Source organism: Oncorhynchus mykiss, chromosome 7, assembly GCF_013265735.2.
Source record: "Oncorhynchus mykiss isolate Arlee chromosome 7, USDA_OmykA_1.1, whole genome shotgun sequence".
NCBI lineage: Eukaryota > Metazoa > Chordata > Actinopteri > Salmoniformes > Salmonidae > Oncorhynchus > Oncorhynchus mykiss.
In genome coordinates, this window is record NC_048571.1 from 70786211 (window position 1) to 70805036 (window position 18826).

Here is an 18826-nt window from a genome sequence, read left to right on the forward strand (position 1 = left end):
TTTTTCGCTTAGGACATCTACTTTGTGCACGATGCAAGTCATTTTTCCAACAATTGTTTACAGATTATTTCACTTATAATTCACTGTATCAGAATTCCAGTGGGTCAGAAGTTTACATACACTAAGTGCTTTTAAACAGCTTCGGTAAATTCCAGAAAATTATGTTATGGCCTTAGATGCTTCTGATAGGCTAATTGACATCATTTGAGTCAATTGGAGGTGTACCTGTGGATGTATTTCAAGGCCTACGTTCAAACTCAGTGCATCTTTACTTGACATCATGGAAAAGTGGCCATCACAAAGCCCTGACCTCAATCCCATAGAAAATGTGTGGGCAGAACTGAAAAAGCATGTGCGAGCAAGGAGGCCTACAAACTTGACTCAGTTACACCAGCTCTGTCAGGAGGAATGGGCCAAAATTCACCCCACTTATTGTGAGAATCTTGTGGAAGGCTACCTGAAACGTTTGACCCAAGTTAAACAATTTAAAGGCAATGCTCCCAAATACTAATTGAGTGTATGTAAACTTCTGACCCACTGGGAATGTGATGAAAGAAATAAAAGATAAATCATTCTCTCTACTATTATTCTGACATTTCACATTCTTAAATAAAGTGGTGATCCTAACTGACCTAAGACAGGGAGTTTTTACTAGGATTAAATGTCAGGAATTGTGAAAAACTGAGTTTAAAATGTATTTGGCTAAGGTGTATGTAAACTTACGACTTCAACTGTATATATATATATATATAGACAGATAAATAAATAAATAAAAAGAGAGAAAATGTTGGATTGCTCGCTCTCTCCTCAAGGTGTTCCACGTCACACTCGGCATGACTCAAACTCCCTGAATAATGGATGAGAAGATAGGATTTATTCCCTTCATCCCCCTCCTCCCTCTATATGTGAGGATTATCAAGGCTGAAAATAGCCCTCCTTTCCTAGGAGAAGTGAAAGCACACAGGAGAGACACTTGTGTTTTAAAGCTCTGCACACCTCAGAGTTTTTTCTCTACCCCCACTGTCCTGTTTCCAGTCGGACTGTTTCCCTGCAAATCTCTGGTTCTGCTCATTTTCACTTTTCAGAAGACTCTTTTTGGAACATGAGGACATGTGGTTGTAATAAAGATATTTTAATTAGCTACTAAAACCTGTCCAGTGTATTTAGATTCTACGATGTTATCAGATAAGGTACATTTAGCTTAATCTATCCTTCCATAGAGCCTCCTTACCTATTCTGTTTCTTCAGATTTGCTAAGACAGAAGGGGGAGGGGCTTGTTGTTTACTTTTCAGACTAGGCTAATGTGTTTAGTTCTCACAGCAGTTTGGCCTCCAGTCATTTTGTAAATCTGTATTATTATGGAGTCGTTTCCACATCCATTCACAATGTTGAGTCACATGTACATGTGGTTTTCCACTCTGTTTCCTAGAACAGAGACACCATTGCCCTCGTTGAGCTGTCCAACATGGACCTAACTGATCTGAAGAAACAAGATGGCTGAATGCAATATGGCCTGCCAGGAATTTGACTCGACCGGTCAACTTTTACATCAGTGTGTGGATAACTAAAAGGAGACAAGTAGATGGACTCACTCCTCTTAATGGACCCTTTACACCACATCAATATGTGGTCAATGTTCACCCTCGTAGGCCTCCGTAGTTCATGTCATGTTGACAACAGGCTAGCTAATAAACAGGTTTTGATTATGATAACTTGGTGGTCAGCCATCAGTCATTACAGAGATGATCTGATATCTGGAAAGATTATACCATGTACTGTAAATAGCTGACAACCATGGGAAATAGATTCCTTGAGCAAACCTTAAAATGACACCCTATTTCACATACTTCATAAAGTGCACGCCGACCCCACATAAACACTCTGGTCAACACCATCATAGTGCATGCTATAGGCCATGGCACAGTACTGTCTTCAGCCAAGGTAGCATAGGGTGTCACTTGAGTATCTGACATTGATCTGAATGAGACTTCTTCCTGGTTTAAATTCTTCCAGCCTGCCCATAGCCTGACTCCAAACCCATGTCGTCAGCAGAACCCACCCAACACCAGAACACCAACACGCGATACATCTGGCCAATCATCTAATGAGCTCAGTCTTATTTAACCAGTGTGAATGATGAGCCAGTCAGCCATGCTAAGGAAACACTCCTTTTTCTGCCCATTCACTCATTCCTTTATCACCCTGACAGCCTGAGAGGGTGGCCAGATGTGCAGACACACACAGTCAGACAACTGTGATTTTTTTCCTATATGGTACATTTTCATCTGCAACACTCAAAGTTGGTTCACTCTACCAGATAAACAATGCACACACTGGGATCTGATGTAGAACTGGCCAGTTGGCTATGTGTCTTTTCTCTATTCTCAATCACAATCCATATTTCTCTCAATTTTTTTGTCAGTTCTTTTTAAAATAAAGGCAAAATGGAATCCAACTGTGCAGAAGCACAAAATGGAATCCAAATGACAGAGAAAAGCTATTCATTATCACCATGTAGCTTTGCCAGGCAGTAAGGCTATACCTCACCAGGCTCCACTCCGCTGTGCTGGGAGATTGGTGCTGCAGCAGCGACATCATGTGGCACAAACCTGTGTCATAGTATTCTGAAGGTTACAATGGTGACTGGACTGCATTAGCTCTGATTGGTGGAGAGCATACTACAGTATGTGTACTGTGTAATAGGGTTGAATATTTTCCCGGAATTTTACAAATGTTCCATCCCAAGAATAAATCACTTTCCTCCCCGGTATTTCCCGCCAAACCCGGAAGTGTCATTCTAAAGCATATAAATACACCTTGATTGAACATTCAAACCTGAGCCTGATGAAAAATACACAATGGAAACTTTATGAGTCCAAGCCCAAAGAAGGCCAAATTATTGTGCCGTTATCCAATATGGTGACTCCATGCTTAAATAAAGGTAAAATAAAATATATAGCTAGGCTCCCGAACATTATACAGTTGAAGTTGGAAGTTTACATACACTTCGGTTGGAGTCATTAAAACTTGTTTTTCAACCACTCCACAAATTTCTTGTTAACAAACTATAGTTTTGGCAAGTTGGTTAGGACATCGACTTTAAGTAAAGTCATTTTCCCAACAATTGTTTACAGACAGATTATTTCACTTACAATTCACTGTATCACAATTCCAGTGGGTCAGAAGTTTACATGCACTAAATTGACTGGGCCTTTAAACAGCTTGGAAAATTCCAGAAAATTATGTCATGGCTTTAGAAGCTTCTGTTAGGCTAATTGACATCATTTGAGTCAATTGGAGGTGTACCTGTGGACGTACTTCAAGGCCTACCTTCAAACTCAGTGCCTCTTTGCTTGACATCATGGAAAAATCAAAAGAAATCAGCCAAGACCTCCACAAGTCTTGGGAGCAATTTCCAAACACCTGAAGGTACCACGTTCATCTGTACAAACAATAGTACGCAAGTATAAACACCATGGGACCACGCAGCCGTCATACCGCTCAGGAAGGAGACGTGTTCTGTCTCCTAGAGATGAACGTACTTTGGTGCGAAAAGTGCAAATCAATCCCAGAAGAACAGCAAAGTACCTTGCGAAGATGCTGGAGGAAACAGGTACAAAAGTAACTATATCCACAGTAAAACGAGTCCTATATCGACATAACCTGATAGGCCGCTCAGCAAGGAAGAAACCACTGCTCCAAAACCGCCATAAAAAAGCCAGACTACGGTTTGCAACTGCACATGGGGACAAAGATCATACTTTTTGGAGAAATGTCCTCTGGTCTGATGAAACAAAAACTGTTTGGCCATAATGACCGTTGTTATGTTTGGAGGAAAAAGGGGGAGGCTTGCAAGCCGAAGAACCAACCGTGAAGCACGGGGCTGGCAGCATCATGTTGTGTGCTTCGCTGCAGGAGGGACTGGGGCACTTGACAAAATGGATGGCATCACGAGGAAAGACAATTATGTGGATATATTTTGAAGCAACATCTCAAGACATCATGTTGAAGCTTGGACACAAATGGGTCTTCCAAATGGACAATGACCCTAAGCATACTTCCAAAGTTGTGGCAAAATGGCTTAAGGACAACAAAGTCAAGGTATTGGAGTGGCGATCACCAAGCCCTGACCTCAATCCTATATAACATTTCTCGGCAGAACAGAAAACGCATGTGTGAGCAAGGAGGCCTACAAACCTGACTCAGTTACACCAACTCTGTCAGGGGGAATGGGTCAAAATTCACCCAACTTATTGTGAGAATCTTGTGGAAGGCTACCTGAAACGTTTGACCCAAGTTAAACAATTTAAAGGCAATGCTCCCAAATACTAATTGAGTGTATGTAAACTTCTGACCCACTGGGAATGTAAACTTCTGACCCACTGGGAATGTAATGAAAGAAATAAAAGCTGAAATAAAATCACTCTACTATTATTCTAACATTTCACATTCTTAAAATAAAGTGGTGATCCTAACTGGCCTAAAACAGGGAACTTTTCCTAGGATTAAATGTCAGGAATTGTGAAAAACTGAGTTTAAATGTATTTGGCTAAGGTGTATGTAAACTTCCGACTTCAACTGTATATACAAACATATTATATATATACACATATACACACACACACACACACACACACACCAATCTTGAACAGGATTATCTATTTTGGACTCAATTTGAATGGAATTAATGGAGAACGACAGTGTTCAAATGTGCACTGATTTATAGCAATGGTATCCTAGTAATAGGCTGTTTAAAACTCTGCAGCTGCAAATAAAAAATATATAGATCTTTACTATGAAAAAGTAAGGTGACCCCTGAAAGCCAGGTGGAGATGTGTAAATTAGATGTGCATTCAGTTGTTATATATTCATACTGTAGTATAGGCAATGCACAAATGCACTGTAGGCCCAACTGTCACAAGAAAAAAAAGTTCCCATAAGATGATAGATGGACTGCGCTCCATAGCCTACTGAGGTGCGGTCTCTGTCCCCACCCTGAGCGTTGATGATTCATCATGCAGATAGCAGAGAAGACAGGTTTAGACATCTCATATCATTTAACGGTTCCATTTCACATTATGCTGTTCATATAATTTAAAAATAAATAATTTAACGGTTTCTCACATATTTATCCTGGGAAAAGGCAGTGGGTTTTGGCAGGAAACCCCCTATTCTTCCACAGACAAGAAACTCCAGTCAGGAAGACTCAATAATTACAGAGGTGGCATCACCAAAATCAAAAGAGGTTTAATAATAATAAATATATATATATATATATATATATATATATATATATATATATATAGGAGTTAAAAGCAGACAAGTTGGGAGGGACACACTACACTGCAGATTATTATATCTGTAGTCATACTACAGAGAAAAAGACAGACATGGAGAAGAGGTGATCCTTTACTATTGCAGATTGTTGCTTCCCTCTTCTACATGAGTCATTTGCAGGCGCTCTTATCCAGAGAGACTTAAAAGAGCAATTAGGGTTAAGTGCCTTGCTCAAGGGTACATCCAACATATTTTTCACCTAGTCTGCTCGGGGATTCAAACCAGCAACCTTTCAGTTATTGGCCCAAAGCTCTTAACCACTAGGCTACATGCCACCCGTCTCTTGGTCCATTTCTGTTACTAGTACCAAAAACTGCAAAAAGAGAAAGTGAGAATCTGCCATGTTGCTGGGGCATAGAGTTACCAGTCAGAACTCTCATCCAAACCTGTGATATTATTAGGTCTCATACAGCAGTCTTTGATAGAAGGGAGATAATCCAAGTAACCATGGCAACACAGAAAGAGAGACAGCCTGTGGGTTTACGAAACCCCACAGTCAACAGCCTGACTGATAGAAGGCTGTGATGTCATAATGAGAGTCTTGAGTGATGTCACAAATTGTCTTTTGAGTTTAGGAGAGTAAAAAAAAAATGTTCAGGTGCCTGTCCTTCTCCTTCCAGAACCAAGCTGCTGTCTCAGTCCAGACCCACAATATCATGATGTTTGAAGGACTGTGAAACCAGGCTCCCTATAGGAAAGACACCAAGAATATCACATAGAATAAATAGAAGACATCTCACAATGAACATACTCCTTATCTACTGAGGAGAAACACTCAGGACCTGTCCTTGGCTTGAACACTAAATATTGTCTGTCTTACCTTCTTCCCAGGTACAGAAATTATAGTCTATCAATTTCATGCTTTTCCCAGAACAGACAGTATGGTCAACATGAAATAAACACAGAATTCAAAGTGGAGGCATTTCAGGTGTATAATCTCTTACCATAACAGTTTTTCAATAATGCAATTTGAAAAAAATATGCTTTTGGAGGTGCATTGAAAAATAAAAAGAAGAAATTCCCTCACTGCTTGCTTGCAAGGTTTCACCAATGTATTTTCATAGCAAACATCTGTAAATTTCTCCTTTTGAATCACTGATGCAATTTGACCCAATAACATTGCATAGGTCCCAAGGGACCATGAGTTGTTTTTAACCAACAAAAAACTGAGAAGAACTTTGAACACAGCTTATGACAGCTCAGTTTTGCATTGCATTGTGGTCCAGCAGGATGACTTGACAGTTGTTTTAAAAAAAGCACAGCAAACATCACAGATCTTAGAGCAGAATTGATTTCACAAATATACAAAACACCCAAACACATCCAACATAGACACAAACCTGGATATACCCATCCACCACAGACACACAAGCCCAGGGAAGAGCGAGGCCGGAGTGGAGCAGGAAGGGCAAGCAGGAAGTAGACAAACCAGCCGCAGGTCAGGTCAGTATAAAGCCATCTAGCCCCAGGTCAGTCGGCTGGCCGGTGGCCATATTGGAAACCAAACCAACAACCAGAAAGCCAGAATTACAACTAACCCAAACCCTGACAGTGGGGAGAATCTCTTGATTTTGTTCAGATTAGTCCCACCACATTTCAAATCTGTCCCAGAATCAGTTCCTAATCAGCAGAGTTAAGGAGGAGGGTGGGATGTAGGGTGGGGGGTTGGGGGCCTGGGGATAGTGGGCGGTTTGGGCTCAGTTAAAGGGTGTTTGTAGGGTGGGCCTAGCCAGGCCGCGGGAGCAGATGGCTGGTGAAGCATTGTAGCTAGCAGGATCAGCATAGCTCCCCATTGTGGCGTCATATCATATCACATCCTTACCTGCAGCAGTAATGCCCCCCTCCACTCTGCCCTTCCTCCCTCCTCCTCCCACTTCATCAGGGTAGACCCTGTCCCCCCTGTAGGGTTTGGGCCTGAAGGGGAAGTCTTTCTCTTTACCTTTGGAGCCTTTCGGCCGCCCTGCCGTCTTCTTCTTGGACTTGCTGTCTCCCTTCACCCCCAGTAAGGGGTGCACCTCTGGGGGGGGGGAGAATACACAAGTCAAATAGGTATCCAATCAATGGTTAAAAATGGTTGTGTGTGTGTGTGTGTGTGTTCTTCTGACTCTCACCATCACTGGGCACCCCTTGTAGCTTGATGATGGTGGTGGTATGGCCTTCTTTTTGGGCGGGGCTCCTTCTGAGGATGGCTGGTGCTGCTTCTTGTCCCCGCCCTGTGTGGGAAGAACCATCTTCTGTGGGGGCGGTCTGGACGGCTGCATCCGGAGGGGGACCAAATGGATTCTCCTCAGGGTCCTCTACCTCTGGAGCGATGGGCAGGTAGAACAAGGCCTTGAAGTCTTCTAGCTCCTCATCACTAACACAGTATTGTGTTGCAATTATATTTCTATTCAATTGCCTTGCCTATTTAAAGCTATAAAAGTATCACCACCACAACACCTGTCTACCTTCATCATCATCACACACACTCACCTGCTGCAAAAAGCCACAATGGGGTCAAGAGGTCACATCCACCTCCTCATCCTCCGCAGCATCCGCACCTGGGGCACACACACACAAATAAGTCCCTGACAAGCAGCAATGTCTCTCCATTTATGCACGCGTTTGTGTGTGTGTGTGTACCTGTATGTTCAGGTTCACTTTAATCCTCGTCTTTTATATCAAACTCAGACTCTCTCCTCGTACTCCACGTTCTCATCCAGCTCCTTAAAGTCTGGGGCGAACGCACTCCAGTTTTCCTGAACACAAAATCCCAGGATGGAATGAATTAACCAACCCATTCTATTAGATCCACAACATCCATCCTCATCAGTAGACAGTTTTGGTTTATGATTCTGGAATCTTGTGGACTCCTGAATGATTCCTCTTTCAACAGTGCTTCATGAGCGATTCCAAGCCAGTATAGCCCCAAAATATTTTTGGTACTCCAAACTGTTCTGGCAATTCTCAACTCTTCATTGGGAGGAAGGATGTTTAAAGGTAGACTCAGCAATATGATGTAGATGCAGAAAGTAAACAGCATAATGGGTCAATTTCTGTCAACTTCTCTGCTGTCTTGGTGCACTGGCTACCACACTGTAAACAGCGTGACATGAACCCGTGTACATGTGCAGACATTGTGTGTGACTGTGTTAGAGAGAAGTCTTCATCTCACTCATCTCAATATCTGCGGTGCTGCTCGAGGTAACGTCATTTCGCTGAGTCTACCTTTAACATGCTTTTTACATTTGTATCACAAACCATTTTCTTTTATTAGACAGAGAGTAGAATTTGCCATCCATCGAGTTAGACTCAACCATTACTTCCATGGTAATCGACCCTGTGTTCTACTGGCTAGCAAGCTTTGCAGTAATGATTCTATATGTCAACTCCCTTAGCCATAGTAATAACACGCAATACCCGCTCTGCTCCATTCAGAATCACTAGAAGTAGTAAGCAAGGTGAACCTCTCTCACCTCTGCTATTTGTTTTTCTTCTTCAATGGAGCCCCTAGCCCAGGCAGTTCGAAAATCAAAAGAAATGACACCAATATCTCTCAAGCCTACGAATTACGTCATCTCATTATACGCAGACAATATCTTACATTATTTAGATAAAGTATCTCAATCTCTCCCAAACACTTTGAAGATTATGAACAAATTCAGCTACATCTCAAAAATAAAATAAATCTAACCTAATCTGCCTTACTCCCCCTCAAGAATGCGACAGATGACTCCATCTCTACATATGGAATCCAATTGTTTGTCATTTTAAATATTTAGGAATATATACAGTATATTTCCTTCTTTAGATAAAACCATTGCCAAAAACTTAACAGAAGGCTAAAATCAATTCAATCAGACCTCAGTAGAATGGACTAGTCGCAGTTGCTCTCACCGGCAGAATTTCTATTGTGAAATTGAATACATTGCCTTGGTTGAATGAGTCTCCCCCTTCCGGCTATTGGGATAAAATTCAGAGCGTATTCAAAATGTATATGAAAAGGTAAGAGATCCCAGACTAAATTAACAAATATACAGAGAGGGCATTTAGCATTTCACCCCCCAATTTTGAATTGGTTTAGACATGACTCTTCCTCTCCCTGGCTGAGAACAGAGAGAAATATGGTGGCTCTAATTGCCCTGGAAGATGTGGTGTTCATTGATCTCTCTCTTAAACAAATGTAAACTACGCTTTAGCCCTATTATTTAGTCACACAATTTCTATTTGCTGCAAAATTGAAAATCTATGCAACTGGGATTGAAATGGCCACTCTAATATTTAACAATAATGCCTTGCCCCAATGGTCCAAATGTGGTATCTATACCCTTGGCGATATCATGGATTGTAATGGTTTGAGGAAATATGATAATGCGGGTGAAGGGGGGCTAGGCGGGGTGGAAGATATGGTTTCTGGGTGGGGAGGGAGGGTGCGGGCGTGTGCATGGGGACTGAGGGGGTTGGAGAGCCTTCTTTATTTTCCTTGCATACAGAATATTACAAAACTGTTCATGCAGTTCTTTGTCTTTGTATGCATTTTTCTTCTTTCGAGTGGCAGCCCACAGGTACAGGAAAGTATGAAATGCAAATATTATAACTGAATGTATGAAAATATCTGAATGAATATGACTTTGAATAGACGACACCATTCTGTATACATGTGGCCCTTCTTTGGACACTGTGTTAACAAACCTCCAAACGAGCTTCAATGCCATACAACACTCCTTCTGTGGCCTCCAACTGCTCTTAAATGCTAGTCAAATGAAATACATGCTCTTCAACCGATCGATGCCCCACCCATCCGCCCGACTAGCATCACTACTCTGGACGGTTCTGACTTAGAATATGTGGACAACTATAAATACCTAGATGTCTGGCTAACTCTGCCAGACTCATATTAAGCATCTCCAATTCAAAATTAAATCTAGAATTGGCTTCTTATTTCGCAACAAAGCCTCCTTCACTCATGTTGTCAAACATACCCTCGTAAAACTGACTATCCTACCAATCCTTGACTTTGGCGATGTCATTTACAAAATAGCCTCCAACACTCTACTCAACAAATTGGATGCAGTCTATCATAGTGCCATCCGTTTTGTCACCAAAGCCCCATGTACCACCCACAACTCCGACCTGTATGCTCTCGTTGGCTGGTCCTCGCTCCATATTCATTGCCAAACCCACTGGCTCCAGGTCATCTATAAGTCTATGCTAGGTAAAGCTCCGCCTTATCTCAGCTCACTGGTCACCATAGCAACACCCACCCGTAGAACACACTTCAGCAGGTATATTTCACTGGTCATCCCCAAAGCCAACACCTCAGTTGGCCGCCTTTCTTTTCAGTTCTCTGCTGCCAATGACTGGAACGAATTGCAAAAATCACTGAGGTTGGAGACTTTTTTCCCCTCACTAACTTTAAGCATCAGCTGTCAGAGAAGCTTACCGATCGCTGCACGCAGCCCATCTGTGAATAGCCCATCCAACCAACTACCTACCTCAACCAATATTTGTTTTTCTGCTCTTTTGCACACCAGTATTTATACTTGCACATCCTCATCTGCGCATCTATCACTCCAGTGTTAATTACTAAATGATAATTACTTCGCCACTATGGCCTATTTATTGCCTTACCTCCTTACTTCATTTGCACACACTGTATACAGATTTTTACATTGTGTTATTGACTGTAGATTTGTTTATTCCATGTGTAACTCTGTTGTTTTTGTCGCACTGCTTTTGCTTTATCTTGGCCAGGTCGCAGATGTAAATGAGAACTTGTTCTCAACTGGCCAACCTGGTTAAATAAAGGTGAAATAAAAATAATCAAATAAAAAAATACCTGTAAATCGCTTCTGAAAAAAAAAAACTATATAGAAAGTTGTTCACAAAACAAACTAAATAACATTATTTTTTAAATCATGATGAAAGTAGTCCTTTTAGGACCTTTATAGACCTATGCCTCCTTTTTTTTAAAGACCCTCTGATCCTTGGTACAGACCAAAGAAAGCCTATTAAATGACTAGTGCTGGCTGGCTATGTTATAAACCCTCAAAGTTCCAGAGTGGGATTAAAATGGCTGCCATATTGGCCAGGGAGACACCCAAATCAGTCTAACTGGAATGAATGGCAGTCGAGGCATAATCCTGATTTCCTTACGCAGGAAAATAAAAGTAAGGCATGTGATATCAGAAACCTAAACTATGGTCATATGATCTTAAATCCAGGTTAAACAGATTTTAGACCCCTTCTCTGTATAAATAGCCTAAAATATATGCATACAGACCATAAATGACATGCCTAGTTAAATAAGGTTACATTATTTTTTATAATAATAATAAATGTCTCCATTTTTGTTTTTCTTGGAAAGTTGTGAGTGCTATTATATGATACAATATCAGTACATGTGTGTATAAAGGACTCGCGAACCAACTAAAACGTTTTTATTCTCGAGACAATAAGCAAAAAAAAGTTGATGTAATAAAATGTAAATATCAACACTTTATAATAGTGGGCCAAATCCTATCATCCCTGTCACATAGGCTTATTTATTAGTTTCATTTCCTCACTGGTAAATTAAGTCTGAATGATTTCGAGTTTAGTTTAGCTGTTATGCTAGGTGTTAACAACAACACTAAGTTAGCCAAAATGAGCTTGTAGTCTAGCAATTAGCATGTGTTGCGTGAGTTTAAAGTACTGGGGAAGCTATTTTTCACCCCCAAAATTTTACTTTCATTTTTTATTTAACTAGGCAAGTCAGTTAAGAACAAATCCTTATTTACAATGACAGCCATACCATCGCCAAACCCAGACGACACTGGGCCAAATGTGTGCTGCCCTACGGGACTCCCAATCACGGCCGGTTGTGATTCAGCCTGGAATCGAACCAGGGTCTGTAGTAGCGACCTTACACTCGGTCTTAGGCATGCAGTCCTTTATGACAAAGGACTGCATGCCTCATCACAATTGCAGACAAATGTAAGCCTACTTTTCCTAATGTTATGACTAGATATGATAGTGATAATTTAGGCTATTGAGCACGTAGTGGCATAGGTTAATAGGCTATATCAGAGCTGTTTCCTTTCCAAAGGAAAAATGTGGCCTTTGATAAACATTTCATGCAATTCTACTACACTTTATATGACTGGAGAAATTAGCCAAATCATTTTTTATAGGACGGTAGCCTAGGCCTACTCTACCGACAACAGATCAATAAAAACGACCTTGTCTTGAATGCAACCACGTAATCTAGGCCTATAAAAAAAGGAATCCTGGCTAAAAGGATTCAGCTTTTGTCAAAAGTAATTTTTGTTCATTTTAGTTAGCCTGTTTCCTAATCTTAACATAATTCTCCTAATGTGTTACGAAATGTCAAATATGTTCATTTGACAAAAGCTGGATCCTTTCTAGCCATGACCATGAAAAGGGGAGACAAATTATACAATATGACATCCATATAGCTTGGAGGACATTATTGTCCCAGAAAACTCCAGTGGATATCATATATTCATTGTTCAAGCCCGACAATAAATGTAATCTTTATGTGACACTAAACACCTGAATGAATTAAACAGGAAGCAAACTATTAAGAGCCCTGGTGGTATCGGTGACCTGAAGAAGTGATATTCTAACATCAGGTTTGCTTTTCATTTGTTGATGTACTACTGTAGGTTGACCTTTATCAAGACACCATGTCGACTGGATTCCCACTGGGAAGATGAGCAATGCTACAGCAGCATCTACTTCTACCTCTTTGTCCTTTTCCAGATATGAAAGGAGACATCCCTCAAGTATACGAGATGGTTGCTATATGCTGTGCTTTGGTCAATCTGAAAGATTCTGTTGTGCCATTTGAGGAGGGCACCTTCACCTTGTCATGACAAAAGCTCCCTTTAAAACGTATGAATATAGAAAATGTAATTTGTAATTTATAAAAGACTTGGTTTATGATATTATAAACATACTGTTCTTTAATAATATTGATGTATGGGTGAAACAAAAAGTATTTTGTCATCTCTGCTTTTCCAAGCACTGTTGAATAAAATGTATTTCTTATACCACAACTATTTTTTCCTCGTTACAATTTAAACACATTTAGCATAGACAATGTCATTGTTGTGGTAGTCTTAGGCAAAAGGTCTTCATTATCACAGACTTCCTTGGAGAAAAGTATCTGGCATTGAACGTGGTGGTAGTAGTAGTTGTGTGTATGTTATTAGCTAAGGATCCCATCTCCTGCTGTCAGACATTTCACCACCTAGATTACAAAAGATCAATTTGCACCCCAAAAATGTAATGTCAGCACAAGGCACGTACAAAATCTCACAAAATGTGGGAAATGTCAAGTAGTCAGAAAAGTTTCAGAATGCACTGTATAATCAATGGTATACAAGGACGTACCTTTATTCTCCTGGGACATTCATTGGGATCTCTTCACCTGCAGACAGGGTTTGACGGCTCTCTGTATCTGAGGACCGAAAACGTCACAAAGAAATTGGCTGCCTTATACTCCAGTTAGACAGCCCTGAATATTATATTGCTATATCTCTCTGTACTCTGTGTTCCCGCTAGGGTCTGGAGAATAGTTTCATAATGTCCTCCCATTATGCTGGCATGGAATCACCCCTTCATCATTGCCTTACAAACGTAGTGTAATCACTCAATCTCAAGACCTAGCCAATAGCAAAAAGACCAGTCCAGCACCCAGACCAGATCCAGGGTATAGAACTCAGGTCAAACCTGTGTTGTCAGAACCACTTGGTTCTGAGCCCAGATGGACACCACTCCGCTGGAGATGGAGGCGATGATTGGCCGCAAAGGGTGCCACTGAAGAGAGGTCAGGGTTCATAGGTCAGCACAAGGTCAGGTCAAAGTTCATCAGCACAATGAGTTACTATTCATCCTGTTAGTCTAAAGACAATTACAAAAATTATTTATCCCCCTGAAACGAGGCAAAAAAGAATATCTCCAAAGAAAAACCAAGGGGGTGAGGGTGAGTAGGTCACTGTCAGTTCTCTCACCTGCCCTTGCGTGCAAACTCTATGGACTTGATGGCTGTAGTGTTGCTGGTCCCTGTCGTAACCCGAAACGATGCCAACAGATCCTGTGTGTCCGTGTTCAGAACCAGAATCTGCAAGGTCACATCAATGAAAACAATCAGCACACACACACATACACAACCTATATATTGTTTATAAAGTGCTAAATAGAAAAATAATATGACAAAATTAGTATGTATGATTCACAAATAAATAAACAAGGTGTCAAATCTAAACTGTGTCCACTGGTGACCTCTGACCTTTCCCTTGGTGTTGCCGGTGTAGATGCACTCCCCCCGCCGGTCGAAGGCCGCCACCACGTTCAGGTCAGAGTCGTCATCCACGGGCAGAACCACATGTTTAGAGTGACAGCGTCAGCAGTACCGGGGCTGACTTCATAGGACACACCAGGACCTTGTCCCTGAAACACAACGGGAGGGGACAGGTTGGGATTTCAAGGGGTGCTTTCCATACAAGTATTCCATTATTCCATACAGATACTCAAAGGTCTGTTGAGTGGTACTGTAGTTTGATGGGTTGAGGTTAGGAGTGACAATCAGTTAGGAAGCATAAGAGGCATAGGTGTAGGCTGAGCTAAGGTGGAGGTATATGCTGAGCTAAGGTGGAGGTATATACTGAGCTAAGGTGGAGGTATATGCTGAGCTAAGGTGGAGGTATATACTGAGCTAAGGTGGAGGTATATACTGAGCTAAGGTGGAGGTATATGCTGAGCTAAGGTGGAGGTATATACTGAGCTAAGGTGGAGGTATATGCTGAGCTAAGGTGGAGGTATATACTGAGCTGAGGTATAGATATATATACTCCCAGGTAGGTGGGGACGGTACTACTAACTGTAGTTTGATGGATGAAGTTAGGAGTTACAATTAGTTAGAAAGGATAAGACTGGGCTGAGGTGTAGGACGAGGTAGATATAGATATATACTCAAGTCTCTGGGGTGGTACTACAATTTTAGGATGGGCGAGGGGAAGCGGAACCTTTGGTCAGTCTCCAGTTCGGACGTCCCACAGGGACGGGATGTTATCTGTTGACGCACTCACCAGCTTGTGCCCATCTCGACTCCAACTGCATACAATTTTAGGATGGGCGAGGGTAAGCGGAACCTTTGGTCAGTCTCCAGTTCGGACGTCCCACAGGGACGGGATGTTATCTGTTGACGCACTCACCAGCTTGTGCCCATCTCGACTCCAACTGCAGACACACAGGGAAACATTTAGGAAGGTTAAGATTCAGAACCACAGTCAATACACCCCTTGACAAGGGCTCTGGAACAAAATTATGGTTTATGAGAAAATACAAGAAGAACATTTGAGCATATATAAACATGGTTTGTGGATTCTGAATGGTGTGCTTGCTGGTGTTTTTACTTTATTGTGGCCATAGTTTGTTTTCAGACTGGATGGATGTGAGCACTGATAATCTTGGCGATGCCCCTTGTCAGGAAGTCCGAAATTACGATGCGTCTGTCGTGGCACCCCACCGCCAGAGGCGAGAGAGCCATACTGATAGTCCAGAGTGCCATCTGCCTTCTGCCAACGAGACATCAACCATGTCAAGACACACACAAACACACATATATATTTGTATATCGATTTTCTACTTAGCCAAATTGTGCTCGAACCTCCTGTGCATAGCTAAACGCTTGTGGTCTAGCAGATAGTCCACAAAAAGTTCAACCAACCTTCAAGGGATAATCCACCCCCACAAATAAAAATCATGAGACTCCTGTCAATGTGTTGAAAGCCTATGTTCAATAAAAAATGTCCCCATTATTTAACTTCTAAGTGGTCCATCTGTGAAATTAGAAAATCGTGTGGGAACGCGTCATAGCTAGCTAAAGTTACATGGTTCTCGTCAATGGAGATAGGGAATAATTGCATCACATTTCATAACACTTTTAAAACAATTACCTGCACTCCAAATCAGCCAATAGCGGGTATGGGCATATTTGTCTATAACACATCCATCTATTTATATCGTCATGACAATGTATATATTTCGCTTAGAGGTGCTCAACAGTGTACCAAATTATTCAACTCAGTTTCTCCTTCAAGTACCATCATCACGCAATGAGCCCTGTGTCGGAAACGTGGGAAAGGGCCGTTGTTGCCACAGAAAAGTACTCTTGCACTCACTCAGGGTAGAGAACTGCAAATTGAACTTGGTGAGATAAACTCCTGAATTGATAGAGCAGTTTGTTACCGCGACGTTACAGCTAGCTAGTTACTTCACATGCTGAAATTGACATTGCTATTATTGTGTAGCTCATAGGAATTAGTGGTTTGGGGTGGATTATACCTTTAACTTCAAATCAAATTCTATTAGTCACATGCACCGAATTCAACAGGTGCAGTAGACCTTACAGTGAAATGCTTACTTTCGAGCCCCGAACCAACAGTGCAGTTTCAAAAAAATATGGATAAGAGAAAAGTAACAAATAATTAAAGAACAGCAGTAAAAAATAACAACATATACAGGGGGGTACCGGTACAGAGTCAATGTGCGGGGGCACCGGTTAGTTGAGGTAGTATGTACATATAGGTAGAGCTAATTAAAGTGACTACCATAGATGACAACAGAGAATGGGGAGGAGGGGGAATGCAAATAGTCTGGGTAGCCATTTGACTAGATGTTCAGGAGTCTTACGGCTTGGGGGTAGAAGCTGTTTAGAAGCCTCTTGGACCTAGATTTGGCGCTCCAGTACCGCTTTCCATGCGGTAGCAGAGAGAACAGTCTATGACTAGGGTGGCTGGAGTCTTTGACAATTTTTAGGGCCATCCTCTGACACCGCCTGGTATAGAGGTCCTGGATGGCAGGAAGCTTGGCCCCAGTGATGTACTGGGCCGTTCCGTCGCAAAATAAATGTAGAAATCCATGTTATTCAATTATTGCACCCACACTGCTCTCACGCGCCAACGAGTCTGAGTTGCTAAAATAGAAGTCATTCCTATTTCTGATGCAGATCACGCTGCAAGTCCTGCCTCTCCCATCTCCTCATTGGTTTATAGAAGCAGGTACCCACGTGCCATCTCCTCATTGGTTATACCCACGTGGGTAATTGAAAGACTAAATGTTTTGCTGGTTGTGTGGTAAAAGTGTAGATGCCAATCACCATTTAAGTTCAAAGATGAAAAAGCCTGGAAGGAGGAGAGATTTTTTATTAACCTTTATTTAAGTAAATCAAAATCAAATCAAATCAAATTTTATTTGTCACATACACATGGTTAGCAGATGTTAATGCGAGTGTAGCGAAATGCTTGTGCTTCTAGTTCCGACAATGCAGTAATAACCAACAAGTAATCTAACTAACAATTCAAAAACTACTGTCTTATACACAGTGTAAGGGGATAAAGAATATGTACATAAAGATATATGGATGAGTGATGGTACAGAGCAGCATAGGCAAGATACAGTAGATGGTATCGAGTACAGCATATACATATGAGATGAGAATGTAAACAAAGTGGCATAGTTAAAGTGGCCAGTGATACATGTATTACATAAGGATGCAGTAGATGATATAGAGTACTGTTTTTCAGTCTCTCGGTCCAAGCTTTGATGCACCTGTACTGACCTCGCTTTCTGGATGATAGCGGGGTGAACAGGCAGTGGCTCGGGTGGTTGTTGTCCTTGATGATCTTTATGGCCTGTGATTATAATCGAAGAGAATTCTCTTGGTAGATAATGCGGTCGACATTTGATTGTGAGGAATTCTAAATCAGGTGAACAGAAGGATTTGAGTTCCTGTATGTTTCTGTGATCACACCACGTCTCGTTAGCCATAAGGCATACGCCCCCGCCCCTCTTCTTACCAGAAATATGTTTGTTTCTGTCGGCGCGATGCGTGGAGAAACCCGCTGGCTGCACCGCCTCCGATAGCGTCTCTCCAGTGAGCCATGTTTCCGTGAAGCAAAGAACGTTACAGTCTCTGATGTCCCTCTGGAATGCTACCCTTGCTCGGATTTCATCAACCTTGTTGTCAAGAGACTGGACATTGGCGAGAAGAATGCTAGGGAGTGGTGCACGATGTGCCCGTCTCCGGAGTCTGACCAGAAGACCGCCTCGTTTCCCTCTTTTACGGAGTCGTTTTTTTGGGTCGCCGGCTGGGATCCATTCCGTTGTCCTGGTTGAAAGGCAGAACACAGAATCCACTTCGCGAAAATCATATTCTTGGTTGTACTGATGGTGAGTTGACGCTGATCTTATATTCAGTAGTTCTTCTTGACTGTATGTAATGAAATCTAAGATGACCTGGGGTACTAATGTAAGAAATAACACGTAAAAAAACTAAAAACTGCATAGTTTCCTAGGAACACGAAGTGAGGCGGCCATCTCTGTCGGCGCCATGGCAACCAAGTAGGCAAGTCAATTAAGAACAAATTCTTATTTTCAATGACGGCCTAGGAACAGTGAGTTAACTGCCTGTTTAGGGGCAGAAAGACAGATTTGTACCTT

The 18826-nt window shown here is 41.7% G+C and overlaps 1 pseudogene; it reads right to left on the bottom strand.

The window, feature by feature from the left end:
- Nucleotides 1–5298: 5298 nt before the first annotated feature.
- LOC110529012 lies at nucleotides 5299–14751 on the bottom strand (annotated as a pseudogene).
- Nucleotides 14752–18826: the final 4075 nt, after the last annotated feature.